Source organism: Tamandua tetradactyla, chromosome 5, assembly GCF_023851605.1.
Source record: "Tamandua tetradactyla isolate mTamTet1 chromosome 5, mTamTet1.pri, whole genome shotgun sequence".
Taxonomy (NCBI): domain Eukaryota; kingdom Metazoa; phylum Chordata; class Mammalia; order Pilosa; family Myrmecophagidae; genus Tamandua; species Tamandua tetradactyla.
Window position 1 is genome coordinate 15,195,952 of NC_135331.1, and position 23,940 is coordinate 15,219,891.

General features: G+C 48.5%; 3 long non-coding RNA genes across 4 annotated transcripts in view; 2 read left to right on the plus strand and 1 right to left on the minus strand.

Annotated features, from left to right (window-relative positions):
• Nucleotides 1-1,824: 1,824 nt before the first annotated feature.
• On the minus strand, nt 1,825-16,578 carry LOC143683668 (uncharacterized). 2 transcript variants are annotated; one of them, XR_013175584.1, is made up of 5 exons: nt 16,396-16,578; nt 3,293-3,411; nt 2,908-3,060; nt 2,350-2,564; nt 1,825-2,094 (listed from the first exon to the last, which is right to left on the minus strand). It is a non-coding gene; the product is annotated as an uncharacterized LOC143683668 (long non-coding RNA). The 2 variants fall into 2 exon arrangements; XR_013175585.1 differs by having other exon boundaries at nt 15,898-16,578.
• LOC143683665 (uncharacterized) overlaps nt 8,569-23,940 on the plus strand; it is a 48,450-nt gene continuing 33,078 nt past the window's right edge. Inside the window, exon 1 of the long non-coding RNA XR_013175581.1 lies at nt 8,569-8,783. This is a non-coding gene — a long non-coding RNA (uncharacterized LOC143683665). The remainder of the gene's footprint in view (nt 8,784-23,940) is intronic.
• Nucleotides 16,567-22,746, plus strand: LOC143683671 (uncharacterized). Its single transcript, XR_013175592.1, has 3 exons — nt 16,567-17,187; nt 20,920-21,051; nt 21,923-22,746. It is a non-coding gene; the product is annotated as an uncharacterized LOC143683671 (long non-coding RNA).

Below are 23,940 nucleotides of genomic sequence, written 5' to 3' on the forward strand. Positions count from 1 at the left end.
TAAAGTCTGTCTGTTACAAATTACCAGGGAATTGGAGAATATGCCCCCCCCAACTGTTGTTCAGTGTTTTTAGTCTCGCAGTAACTAGCTCAATAATATATATAATATGTGTGTACACAGGCACTTTTCCAAAAAATTAGCGATAACATTCCGGGTGTATGAAGAGTGGCAGTTTTCTCCCCCTGTGTTTAGGAATCGGTGCCCACTAAGAAAACCAATCACCAGGGGTATTGATACCCATGGACACCCCGAAAGGAAGCTTTCCAGCCTTCCTGGCTTGCATACAAGAGGAGGGAATTGAGGCGCTTTAACCAGGATATGGTCATAGGTGTAGAATTAGGAAGGCAGAACTAACACCGAGCCCGAGATGGAACTCCTGAGCCGCCACAGCAAAATGTCCAGGCAGCGGTGGCTTAAAAACTCATTTTCTTATCTTTTTTTCTCTCCTCGTTTTAGTCCCTGTCCAGTGCACGTGTTGTGCATAAATAAGGGGTGGGGGGTCGATTGAACGCTGAGTGAACCCGAATCAGTTTTAAGCAGTGCGAGGAGTAGATGGGAAGGCGTAAGAGATGGAGGTTCCCTAATTTCGGGGGTGGTGGGGGGGGGTGGAGAGGGGAAAGGGACCGCTTGCTGCTTGGGAAAAAAACCTGCGCCTCGCTTGCGAAAAGGCTCTCCGGGAACCTCTAGGAAAAGTGCCCTTGTCGTCTCACCGCTGGATGGCGCTCGGGAGAGACGTGGCCCACCGGCGGACAGTTTTCGGCTGTGCGCCCCACCGGGCCTGGGCGAATCTGTGCCGATGCGGGGGGTTGGGGCGAGGGCCTCGGTTCTGAATCTTCGCAGTGGCAGTTCCAGATACACCAGACGAGCGAAGCTGTTCCTGGAGACTGGGGTGGGAAAGGGAAAGAGGGGTCGCGCGGGATGGGGTTTATCCAGAGTTAGTTAAAACTGGAAGTCGGCCCAAGAAAGGCTGAGCGAAAATCTGGATGTGGGGGAAGCCTGTTCTCTGGGGCAAACTGACACCTTATTTCTTAGGGTGCCATCTGCAGCAGTTCCTGTTTACCCGGCTGGGCGTAGGGGTGGGGGTGGGGGCGTGGGGTCGGAGCGATTTGGAAAGCAGCACCTACACAGAGACGCGCAGAGGCGCAAAGGTATGCGGTTTGCAGAACTTCACCCTCTCGCGCCCTTCTTTGCAAAAGCCATTGGGTGCCCGCCCAACAGGTCCAGCCAGTGGAAATCGGGGTGGCTGGCCTCATGCAGGGTCGAGTCTGAATTGTACCCGGAATTGGAAACCCCAGGGCTGGAGTACAGTCCAATCCCATGGACCTCTAGGGTGCTTTAGGGACTGGGCACTGTGAATTGCCAGACCAGTGGGAGCAGCCATGGGAAAGGGTCTCTGCCGAGGTGTTTGGGACCTTAGATAGGCTGTTCTGCAGCTACAGCAGGAGCTGTGTGCTACATCTTACCAAAGTTCAGCCAACGCTTACTGAACACTTACTGGGTATCGTGCACTATTAGACTTCAGTGGTGTTGTCAAAGGCTACTTAAAAGGCTGGGGGGTGGGGGTGGGAGACAAACGTAACCAAACGAAGTCAAGAGGCTACCTGGTGTGTGTATGTGTGTGTGTGCACGCACGTGTGTACTATTAGGTTTTTGTAAGCTTTGAGAAGGATGGGACTCATTCTATCCCCAACTCCACCACCATGCTTGGTAATTACTAGGTGCTCAATAAATACTGGTTCACTATGGGAATGAAAGTCAACGAAGAAAGGGAGAGAAGAACAAAAGGAACATTCTCCCTGCGTTTGAAAAAGAAAAAACTGTTTCCAAACTACTTTTTTTTTTTTTATCAAACTTTTTGCTGCTCCCCCAAACGGATTCTGATCTGTAAAATGAGAGGGTGAAAAGTAGACCTATTCTAAAATGGCAGTGGGAAGAGAACTTTGGTGGAATGAGTAGAGCAATCCATTAGGTCATTCCACAAATATTTATTGAGAGGCATCTATGTGCCAAGTGCTGTATGCTCTGGAGACTCCAGGAAAACAGGAGACGGATGGCCTCCAGCTTCCTGGTCACTGGCCTGAGCTTTGTTCACTGCTGTAAAGATATGATTTCCAATTTGCAATATGAGTTGGTATGAATTATTCCCATTTCAAAGATGAGGAAAATCGAGGCCCAGGAAAGATGGGTTGGGAAGGGCTTAAAGTCAAGATCTCAGCGCAAGAAGGCCGGACTCAAGCGGCCCCCAGCTTTCCCGCGGGCCTGAGAGAGGCCAGGCTGGGCTGTTTTTTCCTTTTCGGCAAAATGCAGCTAACTACGGAGGACCCTGGAAACCCCGACGGCGCTACCGACCTGTGCGCTAGACCGTCTCGGGCGCCTGGCGGCGGCGAGAGCCAATTCTTGCAACAGAGACGCCACCAGAGCAGCCAATTCTGCTCGCCCCAGCTCGAAGCTTGGGGCGGTGGTGGAGGATCCAAGCTCTAGCCTCTCTCATCCATTTGTTGCTTTCGGCGCATCTCACCTTCCTAGGAGTAGGCGGCACCGCCGCTCTTCGCAGGTGAGGAAACCTCGGGACAGATACAAATAGGTGGAAACTCGCCCGAGTCGCTTTGCTAAGAACCAACAGCAAAAAAAAAAAAAAAAAAAAAACGCCTCTAAAGCCCCTTCTCCCGCCAGGGATTTAGGTTCCGGTACAGACCCCTCCCTCCGTTAGTACCCCAACGCCAAACACGGTCTCTGACACATATAGTGTGTTCACCCAATGTTTGTTGATTGACTGAATAAACTAATTCTTGTGGGCTTTTTGTTTTTAAAAATAGAACACGATCTAAAAATGAATCGATGATCGAAAAGGGGGGAGTGACATGAGAAGCTCGTTTTCCCGACCCTCTGCGTGGAAGTGGGACCCACTTTCTTCTGAAGTCTGGGCTGGGATCACCTGCGCGTCCTCCCGCAGCGGCTGGGCCGCTTCCCACCAGCTTTGCAGTCACGGCTCTGATTTCCTCCCGTCTATATTTTTGCTCTCGACTTTGTTCGGATGATCGATGGAGGAGACGAGCCGGCCTACCGTGAGGTCAATACAATCAATGCGGACCTCGCCACGCGCTCCGAAACCGAGAAATACCCGCCTCGGCTGCGTGCGCCGGGTTCCATACAGCGTTTAGTGCTTTAGGGTTTCTCGCTGTTCGCGGTCGTTACCGACCGCGAGGGAGGATGGGGTGGGGGTGAGGGAAGCCTTGGGGTACACAAGGCCGGGAGAACGACCCCACCCCCACCCGGCCCGCGGAGCGCTCGCCTTCAGCCGGGACTGCTGGAATCTTCAAAGCTCGCTAGTAGATTTCGTTCTTGACCATCTGGGCGTTGGAATCTGACAGCCCGACTCTGGGCACCGCCTCCACTCTGCTTAGACTCGGGCTGTTCATCAACGAAATGGGTTTGCTATTAAATGAGATTTATTAGAGAGCATTGTGAAATAATCACAAAGATGATGGTGTGCAAAGAGCTTTTCCATACAACAGCTGATTAAATACGACAATCCAAGGAGGCGGGCTCCTTCTCCACTTTGCAGATGGGGAAACCGAATCACGCAGAGAGGTACAAAGACTGGCCCCGGATCGCAGAGCTAGTTAGTTACGTGCAGAGTTGGGGTTCAGCCTCGGTCTAATTCAGAGTCTGGCTTTTAAAGACAAGACACTCCGTGCCGGGCACACATAATGGGCACACAGAAGCGAAATTGTTCACTTCTTTACCCTTTAGTGGGAGCAATTCCATTCAACTTTTCCTAGGCAGGTCTGAAACTGTCTCAGTCTTTAGATTCCTTCTGGAACCAAGTACAATCTGGGTGGGGGGTGGGGGGGGTGGGGGATGGTAAGCGAGAGGGGTGGGGTGGATGTGTGAGTGTTGGAAAATTGCAAAATTTTCAAGACTTTTTTTTTGCACAAAGGAGGGGGAAATGTGTGTGTGTGTGTGTGTGTGTGTGTGTAGAATCAATATGGTCCAGACAGCCCTTTACGAAGGGGCTCCAGGCGGGCGCCTTGGCCACTCGGCCGCCTCCCCGCCTCCCGGATTAATTGGGCCCTGAAAGAAGGGGCGATGTGGCTTCCAGTTAATTAGTCAAGAAATGAATTAAGCTTCAGCGGCCTAGCGATGGCCCCTGGGGCGCGCGGGTTTTGTGCAAGCCAGATTGGTCAGTGGGGCGCTCCCCCCAGCACTGGTGCGGCGCGGCGGGAAAAGCAGCTTGGGCGCCCCGGCGGCCCAGCGCCCGGCGGCCCCGCGCCAGGATCCTGCCCGCGCGCTTCCGCCCGCTCTAGCTTCGGTCGTCGGTTTCCCTTTGTCTGTCTCCACTCGCTTCTCGCTCTTTTCTGTCTCGGCTTCCCCCCTCCCCCCGCCCCTCCCCAATTCTCTCCTAGCCTCTGAACTTTGGCCTGGCTTCCTACCTGCCCTGGCCCCGTTCCCCCACCCCCTGCCGCGCGACCCTCTTCAAATGCTCCTCTGGGAACGTCGCTGTCCCTATACCCCCGACCTCAGCTTGGAAGAATCTGGGGCTGGGTGGGTGGCTTGGCGACGACGGGAGTCCGTGACGTGGGCAGGCAGGGTGGAAACCCGGCTTTGAGCCTGGAGACCTGATCACCTGGGCCTCGGGCTCCTGGTGGCATTTAGGAGAACCCTCTGAGCTGACGAAGGACTGGGAGAGCGCGCGGTCCGCGGTGACCTGTGCCGTCACGCGCGCGTGAGCAATTATTGGGCCCCTGCTGTGTGCCCGCCTTTGCCTTACACACTTCCTCAAGCGCCTCAAGTCACTCGGCGTCCACCGAGGTCCGGGGGTTTTCGCCAAAAGCGGCTCTGAGACGCAGAAGGGAGGAGAGGCACAAACCGCAACTGATGTCAAAGCCACGTGCTGGCTGCTCTCCCGAGCACTAAAGGGACGGAATTCGAAGCTCAGGGAAGGGGAAAGATATCCTTGGAGTCACAGAGCAAAGGGAGGCCAGGCTGAGGGTTCACACTCTAGCCGTACATGCGGCGCTTCCCGCCGGGGTCACACGGGACCAGGTGCCTTCCCAGCCTGGCCTGGAGTTTTTCTTGGCAGGGCGAGGGTCGCCGGAATGTCCTTGTCTCACTCGTTACCCATCTCTGTGTTTCTCTCCCATCTCTCTACCTCTGTTTCGGTCTGGTTCTCGCTCCCTCCCACGCCTCCTCCTGTCTCTCTCTCCGCGAACGCACCGGCTTCCGGACTCGGAAACCGAGGCCAGAACCAACTCCCCTTTTCGTGCAATTTTCTTTTCGGGTGCCTGTCCCGCAACCCGCTGCTGGAGGCTTTGTAGACATCCACGGGCCGCCCACTGCCAGGCGCCGAGCTGTAGAAGCCCTGCCCTGTCGGCCGCCGGCCCCTCCGCAAGACGTGTCCACGCAGTTCAAGTAGAAGACTCCAACCGCTGATTGGCAGGATGCATGCATTCTAGGCTGCAGCGCGGAACTGCATTCTTTCTTTCCGTCTTTGCCGGCTTGAACGACTTTGGCTTCGCTCAAGGCCTGGAGGTGCCTGCACCGCGTTTGGCTTCGTTAACCGTAGGAGGCTTGCAGGAGGCCAGGGACTGCGGTTTCTACTTGCCACATTGCCGCCCCGCGCGCACTCTAGCGCTTGCCGAGCTTCCTGCACGAAGCTCAGAGCCAATTGCATTAGGCCTCAGTTTCCCCTTCTCTTTGGGACAAAACAGGTGGAGAGGAGGGACGGCGAATGCGCTGGTGGCGGGCCGCAATTGGTATGTGTGCAGTGGGGATGAGACTGGAACCAAGACGGCTTGCCTTCCAAAGCTGCAAGCCTTCCAAAGCTGTGCGCCTACCGGCTCAGCCCTCCCCACATTTTTACCCCCCTCCATCTCAGATGAAGAGATGAAACGCTGGGGGTGTCTGAGTTTGCACACTGGGAATAGAGCCCACCAACCTCCCTGCTACCACAGTCCTCATTAAGAGGGACCCACAGCTAGTGGGACTTCAACTGGAGGTGGACACGCATGTGGGCAGGGCTGGCCAAGGGTTTCCCAGGCCCTGTCCTTGTGTGGTTGCCTGCTCCACTGTGATAGCTGTTGGTGTTGATACATTTGCATATCCCAACTGTGCATTAGCCAGCAAGGTATTTGCACATCTCCCATGGAGCATTTGGAACGTGGGAGCCTTATAGCTTTGGATGAGTTCCATGAATCCCTTTAAGCCTCCGTTGTTTCCTCTGAAAAAACAAAAATAGGGTTAACCGGACCTGCCGTACAGGACTGCTGCAAAGTAAATGATGTCATTGGTGCACATCACTCACCCCTGGTGCATAGTAAGTGCTTGTGAAACTTTGGTTGTTAGGGCAAGGTAACCTCCCTGTGCTTCAGTTTCTTCATCTTTAAAATGAGATTTAGTGAACATATAGACTCTTAGAAAACTACCTAGCAAATATTAAGCCTTCTCTCTACTACTATCACCTTTTTGCCCAGTTCTGCCTGAAGCACCATCACCTGCCCTCTTCCCAAGCTGATTCTGCAGAAAAATTCTTCCTCAATCCTCCAATTCAAGGCCTAGGACCCCTGTGGGTCCCTGTCCCCAATCTCAGGATCTCAAAACTGTGAGGAATCCTAGAGCCCAAATGCTTCCTTCCTCTCACTGCCCTGGCGGGGAGGGTCCCACTGAGCTTAGAAACTAGAAGCCCTGACTTCAGATCCAATTTCTTTCTACCACTCTCACTCTGAGGTTAAGGAAAATATTTTCTCTGATCTGCTAAAGAAAAAGCGGAGTGGAGAATGAAGGAATCTTGTTGTGAGCTTGGACTGTCCTCGGGGTGGAGCCCTCGCCAGTGCTGGGCCCTGGAGAAGAAGAGGAGGCTGCCTGTGACCAGGGCGTGAATGGACATCTGGCACCTCGGCCCCCACGGCCTCCTGGCTCTCAGGCCTAGCTCTGTGTGGCCTATTCCACTCCCAGGCCCAGACAGCAGCTGCCCAACTCCTAGTCATCAGCAAGAGTCCATACCTCCCCACGCCCACCCCAAGTCCACTGGGGGCACTCCAGATCCACCCGGAGGGGCGAGAGAGGCAACTGCTCCTTCCCAGGGGAGGAATGGAGAGAAGGGGAAGACAGAGGGGGGAGGGAGAGAGGTGGCACTTAGGTAGAAGAGAAGGACGTGCAAAGCAAAGGGATGAAAACAGACAGCCACTGAAAGACGGACCGAGACCCGTATATCTGGAGAGACGGGGAGCGGCATGGAGGGGAGAATGAATGAATTAGAGACAGACAGAGACAGAAAATGGCAGAGAGACAAAGACACAGTCTAGGAGGAGTGGGTGTGGGTGGAGGGTGAAAGGACAAAGACAAAGAAACAGAATGACAACCAGAGGCAGAGAATGAGACAAGAGAGTTGTAGATAAACAGATATAAGAGACAAAGAGAGAAGAAACTAGAAGCAGAAACACACACACACACACACACACACACACACACACACACACAGAGAGAGAGGAAAAGGGGAAATAAGGAAGAAGCATGGAAAGAGGATGGCCTAAAGGAGAGAAAAGGTGGGGAAACAGAGAACCCAGGGAGATCTGGAGCATCCCAGGTGCACCCCAGGGACGGCCTTCCTCATGTATTACTTAACATGCGTAGAAGATTATCTAGCATGGTATAAATGCCTCCATTAAATCATGATTGAGCCACTCAAACCATCCAATTCCCGAAGTAGCCTCCAGCCCTCAGGGAATATGGTTTTCAAAACCATATAAAGCATCAGATACCAGCAACTGGAGAGATAAGTTATCATTCATTAGGGGTTTCCAGGGGGCCCCTCCAAGGCCTGTGGGGTGGGGAGGTAGAGCGTATGGCTGAGGCTTGCAGCTCAGTGCATTTCTCTCTGCCAGTGGCCTCACATAGCAGGCTCCCATCTCCCCCAGCACACAGCCCGTCAAACCCACAAGGGAAGCCTGGCTGGTAGGGTCTGGTCAGCCAAGAAGAGGAAACAGGATGCTCCCAGACTCCTCCAGATTCCCGGAGTGCATTTGGTCAGATGGAGAGGGGTTGCAGAATTTCCCAGGCGTGCCTTGCAGAGAATGAGAGGCTGCGTCGGATAGCCAGGCTCCCCAGTAGTGGGGAGGCTGGGGGAGAGATGAGGGGGCTGATTGGGTACGAGAGCAGGGCCTGGGGGAGGTGAAAGTGCTCCCTCCCAAACTCATTGCCCCAGGTAGTTCAGGTACACCAGAGTCGTCCTCCCTCTGGCCCTGCCCCCCTTACCCACCTCCGAAGCTGCTGAGAAAGGTATTTTAAAAGACCATTTTAATGGTAGCAAATAAAAGGATTTCTTTTCCTTTGCTGTGCTTTCTTTTCTTTTTTCTTTTCTTTCTTCCTTACTTCTTCCCTTCTTTCTTTCCTTCCTCCCTTCCTTCCTTCCTTCCTTTCTCTTTCTCTCTTTCTTTTTTTTCTGGTTGCAGAGGCCTGTGTTTGCTTTGCTTTAATAAACAAGAGCACTGAAGAAAAAAAATTGTACCCACAGGGCAGGCTGCGAGGTCGCAGTGAGCATGCCCAGCTGCATGGATGTGTGTGTGTGTGTGTGTGTGTGTGTGTGTGTGTTTAGGCCTCCCGAGCAGGCTTGTGGTAATAAATGGGCCCTGCTTCAGGTGCAGAAAGCTGGGCGGGGGGCTGGGGGTGGGGGGAGCGAGGAGGAATGCTTGGACAGATTTACACCTGTCCCTACAGCTGCCATTGACAACACTTACAGCCTCCAGAAATGACCCTTGGTGCCGACTTGTCTGGAAGCCATCAGGGTGAGTTTTGAAGCAGGAATCTTCAAGTGGTCCAGAGGGCGCGCTTTGCCCACCCCCCCCCCCCACCTCTCCCCACCCCCTACCTCCCCCACCTAACCTCTTGCTGTCCTCAAGTGCTGCCCAGAGAAGCATCTGGCTGCTTCCCTCCCTCCTCTGCCCCCACACCCTTCCGTCTCCAACGGTGCCAATGCTGCCTGTGAGGGGTGGGCAGGAGGGTTCATCACCGCCCCCCGCCCTGCCCCCTAGGAGCCGGGTCTGGGCCCAGGAGTCTGTGCGGGAACGGGACCTCCACTCTGCAGCCCACTTTCTGCCCCTTGCCACTGGCCCCGCCCCTTGCCACTGGCCAGGCAGTTGAGTGACTGATAATAGCCAGACGCCTCTGGAATCTTGCTTCCAGTCCTCCCGGTCCGGCTGCCTGGTCTGCAGAGGTGGGAGGGGGGGGGAGTGGGGGCAGGCATCCTGCCCTGAAACTTGTTGCCACCTCTCAGAGGCTGATGAAAGCCCCACTCAGCTGGACCCTTCAAGACTGGGGACCCTGGAGCCAGGGCACTCAAAAGGGATGTTCGACACCCCTGCTGGGAACTTTGAGTCCCTGACTCTTTATCCCGGGTCCCACAGAAGACTAGGAGGCTGGAGAAGGGGTAGATTGCAGACTGTTGGTTGCCAGAGGAGCCGCTGGCAAGGGCCCGGTGCTTTGCCTGGGAATTAGAGGCCCCTGGGCAAGGGTCTGAGCTCCATTACTTTCCTTGAAAAGTGGGAGGGATTTGGATGTATCCTGTCCCATGCATATGACATTCGTGTTCTATATTTTGTTCCTTAATACAAATTTTAATAACTCAACTTTTTGAAAACTCTTAATTTGCTGAAAGTGAGAAAACAAAACAAAACAAAACAACTTTAAAGCTACTGTAAATGCAATACTTGTCTCCCTTCCCAGAAATAAAAGGAGCCTGTAAAATCATAAGTGATGAGAACAAAGCAAACTTGTATGGCTTGGAGCCTGAGGTCCACTTTCTCTGATAGCAGTGGCGGACAGCAACTGTGAGAAAGGGATTCAGGACAAGTTAGCACTAAACTGAGATGGAAAAAGAATCGAAAGGGGAATTGTCTTCCTGGGATTCATCTCCCACACTCAACCCTTCTGCCATTTTGGGGAGCACAGGCCATGGGTTTCCCTAGAGCCTTTTCAGTAAGAATATGGTAATATTAAGGATTGGGGGTCCAGAATTAGGCTTTCTAGACTCTGCTACTCTTTAGCCTCAGAATCCTGGCTCGACCCTTCCAATGCATTTTCTCCCATCATCCCGGCAGAACTTCATTACCTCTTTTGTTTCCATTAAAAAAGTTTGCCATGGGCCATGGTAGTTGGATGAAGGCTATGGATAGATACTACTCTGAATAATCTTTTTGAAACAGATAGGTTTATACTTTTTTTTTGGTTTATACTTTTAAATAAAAGAAATATTAAAAACATAAAAGAAACGCACATCTGAGGTATAACATATATGCTTCTTGATGAGTGCATTAAATAAAGTCTCACAGGGGCTTTAATTATTGTAATTTTGCAGTTGTGATGAGCATAAACAGTATTTCAGGATCTCGGTTACATCTGGAATGTGAAGGGAAAATATCTGTGATTTCTATGGGTGACCAAGCCGCAGCCACTGCCAGTCATCCTGTGGTTTGTTGCCTATATCGACAATGGAAGGGGACGTTCGTTTTACTATGACTTTAGTGAAAATAAAAGATACGACTTTTTCCCATCCAAGTTCACAGACCCCTGAACTGTAGCCATGGATTGCCCAATTCCCATTAGGGTCTGTGGGAGGACACCAAGGTCAGAACCCCCCGAGTCGGAGAGGGACTGAGTTGGTCTGTAGGTCCCTGCAGAGACATAGGAAGATTCTCCCGGGAATCAGGCACAGCTCTGATGTAGGGAATCCTGGAAGAGGGGAGCTGCTCACTAAGCAGTATTTCAAGGTATGTTTCCCAGTGGGCGCAGGAGGGAATGAGGTCTGGCTCTGGCCTGTCTTGGCTCAGAAAGGGGCATTTTTAGGACATTCTTCTAAAAGTGCCCATCAATACCTTCCATGCCAACTACCCACCTTCCACTTCTGGGGTGAAATTCTGGGCAGCGTAGGCAGATCCCATCTCTCTACCCCGACCCTACTTTAGATACTTTTGCAAAGGGGGAGGGGGGGTGCAAGGGTAATTCAGTGGTAGAATTCTCGCCTGCCGTGCAGGGGACTGAGGTTCGATTCCTGGCCCGTGCATGCCCCCCTAAAAAAGGATTCAACAAATGGTGCTGTAATAACAGGATAGTCACTTGGAAAAAGAATGAAATGTGATCCCACCATATAGCATTAAAAAAACAAAAAACTTTTGCAGCTCCTTTGTCCCAAAGGATGTGTGGACAAGTTCTACCTTACATTGGGTAATCCCTTCAGGAAGAAAGTTGGGGGTGGGGGTGTGACTGGGAGGGGGGGTGAGTAGAGGTGCTGATGCAGTTTCTGGCACTTAAGTACACTTACTCAAAAAGTCTTTACACCCAGAAGGGAAGCTGTAAACGGCCCTAGGACAGCAGTACTCACTTTTCCCACCGAAATACAGTTCCAGGAACCCTGAGCCCCTGGGAAAGGCATTTGGAAGCTGATTTAAGAGATAGCTAGAAATGAGAAAGCTGGACACTATGAGACTACCCAGGGGTAAATTGAGTATAGCTTAAACCTCATTTGATTCTGGAGCTCCAGCAAAAGGAGAACAGAAGCGTTTCTGGACCAGCTACTGTGTGCAAGAACTACGCCATGTTCTTTGCTTGCATTATGTAAAGGCACAGATACCAACCCAGTATTCATTCATTCATTCATTCATTCAAGAAATATCGAGGGCCTGCTGGTTCGCCCAGGCTACGGCAAGAAACCAAACACATAAAAATCCCTGTCTTTAAGGAGCTTACATTCTAGTGGGAGGACAGAAATGTGAGAAACAAAATAAAAAGGTAAAATATATGTTTGATGGTGATGAGTGATATGGAAGAAATAAAGCAAGAATGGGAGAAAGGGAATGTGGGATGATGGGGCGGGGTCACTGAGAAGGTGATATTTCAGCCAAGACCGGAGGGAGGTTGGGGTCGATGATGACGTTATCTGGGGGAAGTTTGGGGAGGGCAGGTGCAAGAGACCCAGCTTTTACTGAATGCTCGCTATATGCTGAATTCTAAGCTAAGCACTCCCTGTCCTTTGTCTTAATTATACCAGAGATACTAAAAGGTAGATATTATTTTCTCCTTTTTTAATCATTTGGAAAGGCGAGGCTTAGAGAAGTTAAGTGACTTGCCCAAGGTTACCCAGATAATGCAAAGCAGAGCTAGGATTGAACTCAGGACTCAATTTCTCTTCCTTTCACACTAGGCTGCCTCTGACATGCCCCTGGGAAGAGAGAAGAAGGGAAGATAAAGGGAATGGAGGAGTGGTAGAAGAAGGGGAAAGAGTCAAACCCATCCTTATGAATCAAGAGCTCCATCTTTCAGCCAGAGAAAGTGAGGCCCAGAAAAGAAAAGTAATTGTCCAAGGTGGCAAAGAAAATGGCTAGGTGTCTTAGCTCAGGACTCACCCCACTCTACCTTCAAGTTTTCCTGTCTGGATACCATATGACAGGTCACTTTGGTTCGCTGGGTCTCAGTTTCCTTTTATATAAAATGGGGCTAATTATGTCAATCGCTCATAACTGCTGAACAGGAAAGAGATGATCATTTATGAGAAAGAACTTATTCCAAGGTGTGGCAAAGAGTAGATGTTCAGTTGATACTAAGCTTCTCCATTCCTCCTTGGCTAGCCTATTTCTTGGCAGTATTTGGCCCAGAATTGGAATGAAGTATCTGGTGAATTTTGGTCTACGCCAATGGTATTCAAACTTTTTTTTGTTATGAAAGATATTGAACATAAAAAACGAGAGAGGGTGGTAAAATGAGCCCCCATATAACCATCAAACAACTTCACCAATTATCAATTTAGGGCCAATCTTCTTTCATCTACACCCCCAGTGGATTGTTTTCATGCAACTCCAGATACCAGATCATTTCATCTGTAAAAACTTCTATGCATAGCTCTAAAAGATAAGAAGTATTTTTAAAAAAATAACCACAGTACTGCTATCACACACACATCAAAAGACAATTGCATAATATTTTGAAATATCCAATTACTACCCAAATTTCCTCTATTGTCTCAATGATCGTCATTATTTTATTACAGTTGGTTTGTAACCATCAGGATGCAGACATGGTCTATACATTGCCTTTAATTATTATATCTCTTATATCCAACTCCATCTTTTTTCTCCTTGAAAAATTTGTAAATTGAAAGGGGAAATTTCAGGTTGCACATATGGTACTAGAGTAAAAGTTTTTTAAAAGTTCACGGAAATGTACAACACAAATAGTGACCCCTAAGTTAAACCATGGGCTATAGTTAATAGTACAATTGTATCAGCATGCTTTCATCAACTGTAACAAATGCACCGCACCATCACGGGGTGTTTTAGTAGAGGGATATAGGCGAACCCTGTATTCTATGCATGATTTTTCTGTAAACCCGTAACATCTCTGATTTTTTAAAAAATTGTAAATCAAAGAAATGGAATCATTCTGGATTTTGCCATTTGCATCATTGTAGTGTCACTTATGGTTTCTCCGTCCCCTGTATTTCCTGTAAACTAGTGGTTAGAAGTAGATACTTGGTCAGATTCAGATTTGATTCTTTGGCACATCAGCTTCAGTGATGGCAGGGTATATTTCCATCCGGAGCCTCATAATTCCACTTTTCTTTCTTTTTGTTTAATTAGCAGCCACCGGTGATCATTTTCTAGATGGATCCATTATTCCACTAGGGGATTTGCAAAATGGTGACATTTTACTTCTTTCATTCCTTTTTCATTTATTCGATGGAATACACTCAAATTTCTTGAGACACCCTATCATTCAAAACTAAAGTTTGAGTCTTCCAGGTAAAATATTGATATATTTGTGAATTTCAAAATTATATACCTGTTCTGCTGAATTGCTACATTATATACATTAAAATTGGACATTTTAAAAGGGCAACATTTAAAAATAAATGTGCAGAGTTCTTTCTGGGCTCAGTGCCCAGCCTATGCCCAATGCAGAGGTGTGCCACCCGACTCGGGAGGCAGTGTGTGCCCACATCTCATCAGTGTTCCTACAAATGTAAGGACTAGTCAGAACTCCCCTTGCAAACCAAATGAAAAAAGGAGATTTTGTGCAAAAGTGTTCATCCATCTGATTCCCCAGTGTCCTTTGATTCTGCGAGAATAAAAGCATGGCCCTTCTGCAAAAGCTGAGCCTATTTGGGGGGTCCCAGGCTTACAAACCGGAAGTTGCATTAAGGAAGGGTGTATCTTTTTTTTTTTTTTTTTTAGTAATTTTAAAATCCTAACTCCCTCAGAGCAAACGGGAGGCAGGTCTATTGCTCAGCCGAAAGACTTTAAACAAACCACATTGCCCGCAGGTCTGCTTCGCGAAGGAGGGGATTTACTTTTCACCCCTAAGCCTGACGAGTGTTAACAGCAGAATTAAGGTTGGGGAATCTGGCAGGGGCTCTCCAAGGCTGCCTTGCTGCGGGGGACGTGTGTCTGTGCCTCTGCGCGAAGGCATTAATCACTTGTTTATAGAGGGGAAAGGAAAAAAAAAATACACAACAGAAGGAAGAAAGTGTGGGCTCTTTGGTCTTAGGTTCTCTTGGAGGCAAAGCATGTAGGTCTCCATTGGGGCGGCTTGGCTGGCTTTTGTCCTGGGTTCCAAAGCAAGATGGGGGTGGTGGTGTGTGTGTGTCCAAATACAGTATTCACACCAGTGTGCATTCTTTTTTAAAGGATGATTTCTATTATTAATTTATTTAATAAATTGAATAAATTATATTTAATAAAAGCGATGCCTTTTAATAGTTTACACTTAATTCTATATTTAAGGTATCCTCCTTATTAAAAAAGAGAATCTACATTAGACAAAGCAGGCACTCTGTAGGGCAATGGTGGTATATGATAGCTGGGGGGTAAATTACAATGTCGGGGCAGGTGTTACCCAGACACAAGCTGTTTTTGCTTTGCCTTCGTTAATAATAAATGCAGTACCCCATCAGCTGGACCTCAAGACTTTCGCCTACACTGCAAACAGATCTTGCCAAATGGACAGAAACAGTCAGGCTGAGCAAGTGTACTGAAAACATTCACATCTTGAAACTCTCAGCAATACGGCTATCTGTTTAAACAGTGTCTTAACTCAAAGTTTCAACTGAATTCTTCGTGCTCTTTTTTGACAAGGAAGGCCATTTTATTGTGCCCATGGTGGGGGACAGGACTTAAAAACAAGTTTTCAATGATCCTTCCTTGGTCAGTTCGGCCTGAAACCCTGCTGTCTCAAATCCATTTGCAATGGCTGTAAAAGGTTGTCAGCCCATGCGGGCAGTAAATCTTCCCCTTTCATTCAAAAAGGCTGACAAGGGAGAAGCAGCTTGAGTTTTCATTCCAGTCTTGCAAACTTGCAGTCCTGTGGTGCTGGCCTTTTGTTTCTTATGTTCGACAATACATGATCCGTTTTTTACCATGTTCCTCCCCCACAGTGGCCTAGTGCAATGTGTAGTTTTGTGGCGAGGAAAGAAGAAAGGTCAAATCACACAGCCCCTCTCATCCTATGTCTTTGTGAAAAATGGTGAGATTTTGCTGGCAAACAGGTTTTTCTGGCTGATACCCTTAAGATGAATGTTTCCCTTGACAGAGGGAAGTTGGGGGCTGTCAGGAATGTTTGTAGGCAAAGAAGGCTCAGTGATCTTCGGAGGACCCTGGGACCAAGAAGCAAAGGACTTCATTGTAGATCTATTTTGGAATCTACCCTAGTAGTTTAGTTACTTCCCCAAGTGGTTCAACAGTCCTAGAAAAATGGAGCATCAGCTGGGCTTATTAACTGGAATTCTGTGACCAGGTCAGGCAGACAAACTGTCAGAAAAGCTAGCTGTGGATTTTGAGTGAAAATAACTCACTACAGACTCATCTATTACTGATTTTGTGGGGAAAGCCAGGCAACCTCTCCAATCTTTGGTACCTTGTCATCAAATGGAGCTGAAGCTTCCTGCTCTGTCTCCTGGGGCCGTTGGATAAAATCCTTGGCAAACGGTCGAGTGTAGAATGTTTGGAAGATGTCACTGTCATTACGGTAATTGTGGCAATAGAGGAGACAGCTCTTGGGAGTGAAATTAACTGACGTTTGCAAAGGATGCGAAGATCTTGCTGGAAAAGTGTGAGGCCTGGGGACCTTGCGAGGTACAGCAAAATAACTTGCTGTGACCCTGGTCGTTGTACAGAGAAGCTGCCCTTCAGACGTGTGCAAAGATAAATTCTAGTGTGCTACGTTCTCCGAGGAAGAACTGGGCGTGTAAATGTGGAGGCACAGACACATGCACGTTCGTACACATTCAAACACCTGCAGAATGAAAAGCTCTAGGGCATACGGAATTTCTAACGCATCTTGCCCTTCTCCAATCTGTTCCCCCCTACAGCAATCGGAGGATCACTTCAGAATCCAAATCTAATCATCACTCACCGCCACGCTTATATGTCTTCAATTGCTCCCCAGAGCTCTGAAGAGAAAGACCAAAGTGCTAAAATAGGGCTGCAAGGCCCCTGCAGGGTCAAGTCCGGCTCTCCCGCCCAGCTCAGTTAGTTTCTAGCGCAGGCGGAGGTTAACTTCCCAGACCACTGACGGTGGGCTTGGTCATGTGATCTACGCCGGCCAATCAAAAGTGGGCAGAGGCACTTCTCTTTTTCCATCATGGCGGCGGGTCGGGGTGAAACGGAATTCCAGGCGGCCACCTCGCGTCATCATCGGGGAGGGCGGAGACGGACTGAACCCAGCAGCCAGGGTGTTGGAGCAGCTCCCAGACCCCTGTGTTTTCCCGAAGTCAGATACAGCGTCAGAGCCTTTGGCATCAAGAGAAAGGAAAAAGATTGCCATCCACTGCAGTATATGGGACCAAGGCAGAGGCAATCTTCGAGAACAGTCGAAAGGTGTTGGAGGACACGTTCAGAAAAAAATAACTCTCAGATGCTGGCCACTTTGGTTTGGGGATCCATGACCACAACCAACTGGGGATCCACTTCAACCCCCAAACATTGGCGTCTATGGCCTGTGCTTAGGTGTGGTTGGGTAGTCCAGGTTTCTGTGCCGCAGACCAGAAGTGCAGAGCAGGCGGCCATGGGGCCGAACACAGTCAGCAAAGAGGAGGCCATGTGCTGGTTTCTGCAGAAGAATGATGGCATCATCCGTCCTGGTAGATAAATTCTCAGAGATGACAGTGGGCCAGTTCTGACCTCAGGCTTTGAGAGACCTTAAGAGGTATTGTTCATACTCACCCTCTTACGTCTCACCCACTGCCAAGACGAGAGCTTTCCTGGAGTAGCCTAGGTCCCTTAGTAACACACAGCGGCCGGTAAGAGCTAAACCCTGTCAGACAGCAGCTTGAAGTAGAACAGCCTACATGGGTCCAGCCAAGATCAGCCAATCTGGAAACACGTGAGAAATGAATGTTTCCTTACGGGATGTCACTGCGGTTTTGTGGTGGTTTGTTTTGCAGCAGTAGCTGCACAATAGCTGACTGTTGAAAGATGCTTGTTCTCATCTTCTTTTCATCACTCATTCTTGCCATACTTGCCCTACCAGGGGACCCAGGGTGGTGCCTGGGTGGTCTTTCCCTCCTTGTTGCCTGGGTGACTCCTCTTCATCTTTCAGGTTGCAGTTCAAAGCTTAAGAAGCATTCCCTAACCCCTCAGGTTAGGTCTAAACCTACTATTCTAAACCCTTTTAGCAGGATGCCTCTCCTTGATGGCAGTTATCTGAGTTGTACCTCTATGGCACCATTCAATTGTTGTCTGTTTTCCTCCCTAAAGCACTATGAGGGCAGGAACCCTGTTTGGTTCACATGTGTATCCCTAGTGTATTGCAACAAGGCCTTGTCAGGCACAAAGTAGGTACTCAGTGCATTCTGCTGAATGGTTGGGTGAATGAATAAATGATTGAAAGGGTAGAAGCACAATTTATTGAGGTTAGCAATATTGCTAGTTCTAAGACGAATGGCTTATGTAGCTTAAAAGATCGATGTAGAAGTAGTGAATAAAGACACGAAACAATACAGAACATGGGTACCCAGCAGCATATCCAAAAGTGCATGGTTCCAGGGCGAGGGTACAGAAGAAAATAAGATTGGGTGGTAGCATTCATCATTCATTCATTCATCAAATATTTATCGAGAGATATCTATGTGCCAGGCCCTCAAAGTCTGCCACAGGATCTTAGGGTAGGATTCTAGAGTGAGCAGTCCTTGGGGTGAGCCTTGAGGGATTCTGATGTCAGAACATGTAAAGGCTATAGCTGTGGCTACAGCTGCTAAGTGCTGCGGAGTCTTGGAAGAGGGAATGACGAACTCTGGGAGAATTGAGGAAGACTTCTCAAGGGAGGAGACTTTTAAGCTGGATATTATAGATAAGTTGAGTTCACCAAGTGATGTTGCAGGAAAGTATCCAAGACAGAGGGTACTGGCATGCAGAAAGATGGATAGGGACATAAAAATGTTTAGAAGATGGCCAGTCGTTTGGTGGTGTGAACCTGGCAGGGTAAGGGTATAAGACGATTAGCAACTGGGTTCACTAATAAAGAGGATTGATATTTATTGAGCACTTAACCCTGTGCCAGGTACTGTGTTAAACCCTTGAGATCCATTAGCTTGTTTAACCCAACGAGGTTCGTCCTGTTGTCACCCTATTTTACAGATCAGGAAATTGAAGCAGAGAGCGGGTGAGTAACTTACCCAAGGTCACAGAGCAAAGGAGGGACAGGGTCAGGAGCTGAACTCAGGCATCCTGGCTCTAGCCTGGCCTCACTTTATCCAATAGGCAATATTGTCAGGGGCCAATGGAATGCTAGGCTTGGCCATCAGGATGCTGTTCTAGAGCCATGGCAAATCCTGGATGATTTTTGTACAGGGGAGTATTGTAGCCTGTGGTGGAACTTGGGGGAGCTGGGTCTTTGACAGTAGCCCAGGGCATATATTGGCTACATTGACTCAAAAAGAAAGGAGCTCCCAGGGGTGATGAGTCAGTGGAGTCAGAGGTGAACTTAACAAGCAGCCAAGAGTCTATTGAGAAGTTCTCAGAAGCAGGAGAGGAGAGACTGGCAGCTTGTGGAAGAAAACAAGAGAGGCAGTGAGATGGGCAGGAAAAGATAAGGAGGATCTAAGTAAATATTTTGATGGCCGGTTGGTGGGGGGAGCCCAATGCTTTTTTTTTTTTTTTTTTATGCAGAGACCTCAGTGCGGGAGCTCTAATGGGAAAATACCTAACCCCGGGTTATGGAGTATGGGTGGGGAGAAAGTCAGATGGAAGAGATAGAGGTATTAAAGGGAAAGGCTAATGGAATGAAGCGGGAGACATTAAAAGGCAATAAATCTGGCAGCCTGGATGGTATTTACCCAGGAATTCTGCAGAGGGTGGTTAACTCTTAGAACCCTGCTCACCTGGGGCTGAGGCCAGAGGGCCCCCCTCCAGGGTCCCACCCAGGGCTGGATCCGTTCTGAGAAGAATCAGTCCCGAGAGGAGATGGATTTTGAGGCCGGGAGGAACTCAGGGAGTCTGTGAAGGCAGAAGGGAGCCCGAAATTGTGGGAGGTGAGGCTGGCAGAAGGGTTCTGTCACCTCGCTCACTGGGGAACATTCCCTAGAAGAGTTAACCAGCCCATGGGGAAGGGAGAACCACAGAATATAATTTATTTACCTACTCCCTGACAAAATCCTTCCCAGAAGGCTGTGGATGATAATTCTCTGTAATTATATCTCCAGTGAGGTTCTGAAGACTCTTAGGCATATTAACTCATCCATGCTCACTGCACACCTGGGAGAAAGGTCAGCTTTCTCACCAGCCAGACGGGAGAAACTGAGTCCACTTTGATGGGAGAAGAACAATTGGAACGGTGATTTCCTGAATATCAGGCACTTAAAGGAAGGAGAGAAAGAGATTAGGTGTTGGGTCTGGGTTCAGTTCTCCTACCACCGGTGCTCTCTGTGTGATCTGAGGAAATTTGCTCAACTCCCCTGGACCTCAATTTCCTCATCTACAAATGAAGAGACCAGGGTGCAATGAACTTGAAGGCTCCTGACTCAAGAGCCTTAATGCTTGGAAGTTTTACCTCCTACTGAGTTATGACGAAATCCCATGTGTTTGTGATGGCGACGGTAGATTTAGGTGAGATTATAGGTTGAATTTTGCCACCTTGTCACAATCAGAGACATTGTAATAAATGCTTCATGCCTTTCATAGGGGGGTAAGGCCAGCTTTAGTTTCTGCAGCAATGAGAAACAGCTAAGTGAGGATAACTGTCTTGTGCCATACAGCAAATTCCTCGTTGGGGGTGAACAAAGGAGACAAATGTGGTAAATTTCAAAGATGGCTGTAAAAATTCCTCCCACACTTCATTGCTCTGTGACTATGCCCCTTTGTATCATGAGACAAAGTTTTTTGAGTCTGGGCTGGTCTTGTGCTTTGCTTTGACCCATAGGATGAGGCTGAAGTGTCATTGTGTGATGAAGAGACCTTGCACCTATGTTTTCACCCTTCTGGGGACCAGGTGCCATGTAAAAGAAGCTCAAATGTAGAGACAGCACATGGGAAGACAGGCCCCCGCCCTCAGCACCCTCCCAAGGCTCCAGATATCTGGGGGTGCAAGAAAAGATCACATCTTAGACCTTTCAGCTGCAACCAACCAATGGTTGTTTTAAGCCATTACGTTTAGGGTGATTTGTCTCAGAGCAGTCAATAATGGATATAATGTATAAATTATGATTTTTCTGGATTCAAGAGCCTTTCTTTTTCTCACTTTTCAGCACAAATACTGACGCCTTCCTCTCCTGATTTCTTTGGTTGGAGACTCTTATCAGCTTTGCCCTTTTACCTGTAAGAGTTTCAACTTGCCTTCAGGAATGAAATAACAGCTGCAGTGTTTTTTTGTGAACCATGAAGCAATCCTAAGGTGTTGATATGACGATTGTTATATATTTTTTCTTGCCTCCTTCCTTATTAGGTGAAGAAGAGGAATTTGGGGAAAGGAAGAGAGAATTTAGAGAAAAAGAGAGGAAAAGAGATGAGAAGGGGAATAAGCATTTACTGAGCATCTGCTTTCCATATGCTGTCATCCACTCAACAATCCTATGAGGTGGACATTATCCCCTTGTACAGATGAGCCAATTGAGACTCAGCAAAGTTAAGTGGTGTGCCCAAGGTCTTATGGCCAGGATGTAGCAGAGCCACTTTCAGGGAGGGGGCAAGAAATAGATACCCCGACCCGACCTCTCACTCTACCCTTCCTCCCATCTTCTGCTGGTGCTTCCCAATGGCTGAACCCAGTCAGAAGCCAGAGGGCCAGGGGCTGGTGATGCAGTCTGCAGGGTTCAACCTCCCGGGGCCCAGAGAAGGGCAGAGGAGGGCGGAGAATGGATTTGTGGGCATCAGTGAGGGCAGAGGGGTGGAGAGTGAGCAGCAGAGACTTGGTCTCTGAGCAGACCCTTATCTTCTTTGAGTCTTCAGTTGGGAGCACATCCAATGACCTTGAGTCAGTTTTCTGCAAAGAAAGGGGACTCTTGGGTGTGTTTCAATAGGTATACTGAGAATTTCCTGGAACCACGGACATGTTCACCAAGTCCTGTGCAAAACATTCTCTCCACCTGTCAGCGCCCAATAGACTCAAGTGGGTCACTGTGGCACTTGGAGAAGAATTTGGAGCGTGTGTCTCTCAGCCCCTCTCTAGCCCCTTATTCTACCAAGTCTCATTTTAAAGGTAGCATTTATTAGATAGTTAGTGTTTGTTATTTGCTAGCTGTGTGACTTTGAGGATGTAATGTAACTTCTCTGGGTCTCAGTTTTCTCATCTGTAAAATGGAGAATCATAATGAGAATGAAATGAGAGTACTCATGTGTTGCATTTAGAATGATGCCAGACACCTATTAAGCACCCAATAACTGATGGTTCTTTTTCTTCTCCTTCATTTCCTACTGCCCTTCCTTCTCTTCTTCCTTCTTACGTGGAGGACCTTGTGTATCTTTCTGTTATAGAGGACAGACCCCGTGTATCAGAGAAAGGAAAAGAAAGACCTGACATGGAGATCCTTCCACTAACCTGGAGAATCACAAAATGAAAAATAATGGAATTCATAATTCATTGAATACTTTTTATGTGCCAGGTGCTGCAATAGGCCCATGGTACATTTGGTTTCTAACCTTCACAACAGCTTTGGAAGGTTGGTATTTTTCATTCCCTCAGTGCTGATCAGGAAATTGAGGCTCAGAGGGTTAACTTCCCAAGGTCATACTCCTATTAGGGCCAAGACGAAAACGGTAGGGGCCAGCTAAGCTGGAAACACAAGTCTCAATGGGCCAAGGCCCTTTTTATTTTTGCAGTAGCAAACCCTTTACTGACTGCCTACGATGTGTTAGATAAAAGGGTAAAAGGCAAGAGAGTTTGGGAGCCTGCTCCTAGGAGTCTGAACACGCCTGTGACAAGACAGTTGTTAATGCCCAAGCCATGTTCCCTAAATTCCACGTAGCTAAAGTTGAGTCTGGCTGGGGGTAGAGGAACTGAGATGCAAGAGAAATCACAGAGAACTGGGGAAGTTTGGGATGAAAGCTTGAATGAATCCCGGCTAGTAGTGCAGGGGAGAAGAGGTGGTCATTTCAGTTACTCCTTGGATCTGTGGCCATCTTTTTAGAATTGTTCATTAAAAAAAAAAATGCATGGAATTATGAAATGGATGATAGTCACCTGTTTTTCCGAAAGTGGTGATTTCATGTGAAGCCCATCTGGGGTTCCCTGGAGAGGACAAATGTCCATTGTGCATTCTAGTTGTTGCAGTATCACGGGTGCATGTGTTATTCTATATTTGTGAACAACAGAGGCAGGTTTGCAAGAAAATTGGCATGTGGGAATAAAGGAAAACCAACTAGAGCCTCTCCCAAGTGTAGGATGGGGTTTCTCTTGCCATCACACATGCTGCTTTTCTGGGCTGCATATCTTTTTCCTTGTCCTTCATGTTCACACCCACAGGTGGTCTGCAGCATGCATCCAGCCTGTGTTTCTTGCCAAACATGAGTTCATTTTCTTACTTCCTTCCCTTCCTCTACTCCAGATAATCCTTTTAATGAGGGAAATACTTCTGCTTTCCGCGGAGGATCTCATTATGAGAAGAGTAGGCAAGCTTATCTCTCCAACAGTGGCTGCAAGGTCCGATGCACATATGCAAATACATATTCCTATATACACATAAACATACTCAATAACTTCATCTTGGGACATCCCTATAAAGCAAGAACCTTCATAATCCCTGTGTTTCAGTTGGGGAAAATGAGGCGTTGAGAGATTACATACCTTCCCTAAAGTCGTACATGCTAATAAGGGTGAAGGCTGGACTTTGAATCCAGGCAGACTGGTTCCAGGTGCTGTGTTCCTAACCACCGCACTGTCCTACCTTTAACAGGGCTGATGAGTCCCTCTGGTGTCATTAGAGTGAGGATATGATGAGTCCCAGCTCAGACAGGTTACTGGGGACAGTGGCAGGGTTCTTTTCTCTCAGTGGCTGAGAATGGAATCCTATATGTTAGGATAGGATTTCTTCCTGGTCTCACAGTCTCTGAGGCAGCCTGCATATCTGTGGCCTCTTTTCTAGGGAGCAGGAAGTGACAGCTGAGATGTGCTTAATGACGAGACTTCATGGGAACTGGAGTGCCCTGGCTTTGAGGTTGATGTGGTGATAGTAATTGCTGTCCTCCTAGCATGACCGGGAGGATGAATGAGGCAGCACATGGAAAGTGGTTGACACTGAGAAGGCATCCAGCGCAGGGGTTTTAGCCTTATGGATAGCTCTGTAGTCTGTTAATTCCTAGGACCAGAAGCCAAACTCTGTGGTTTTTCGGTACTGATCGAACTTGTTTAAGGAACTGAGATTCGTGGAGCATTTTCCTGCAAGCCAGGCATCTAGGAGGCCCTTAGCATATATCATGATCTTCGCAGGCTGCTTTAGGGATCATGACACCCATTTTACTGATGAGGAGA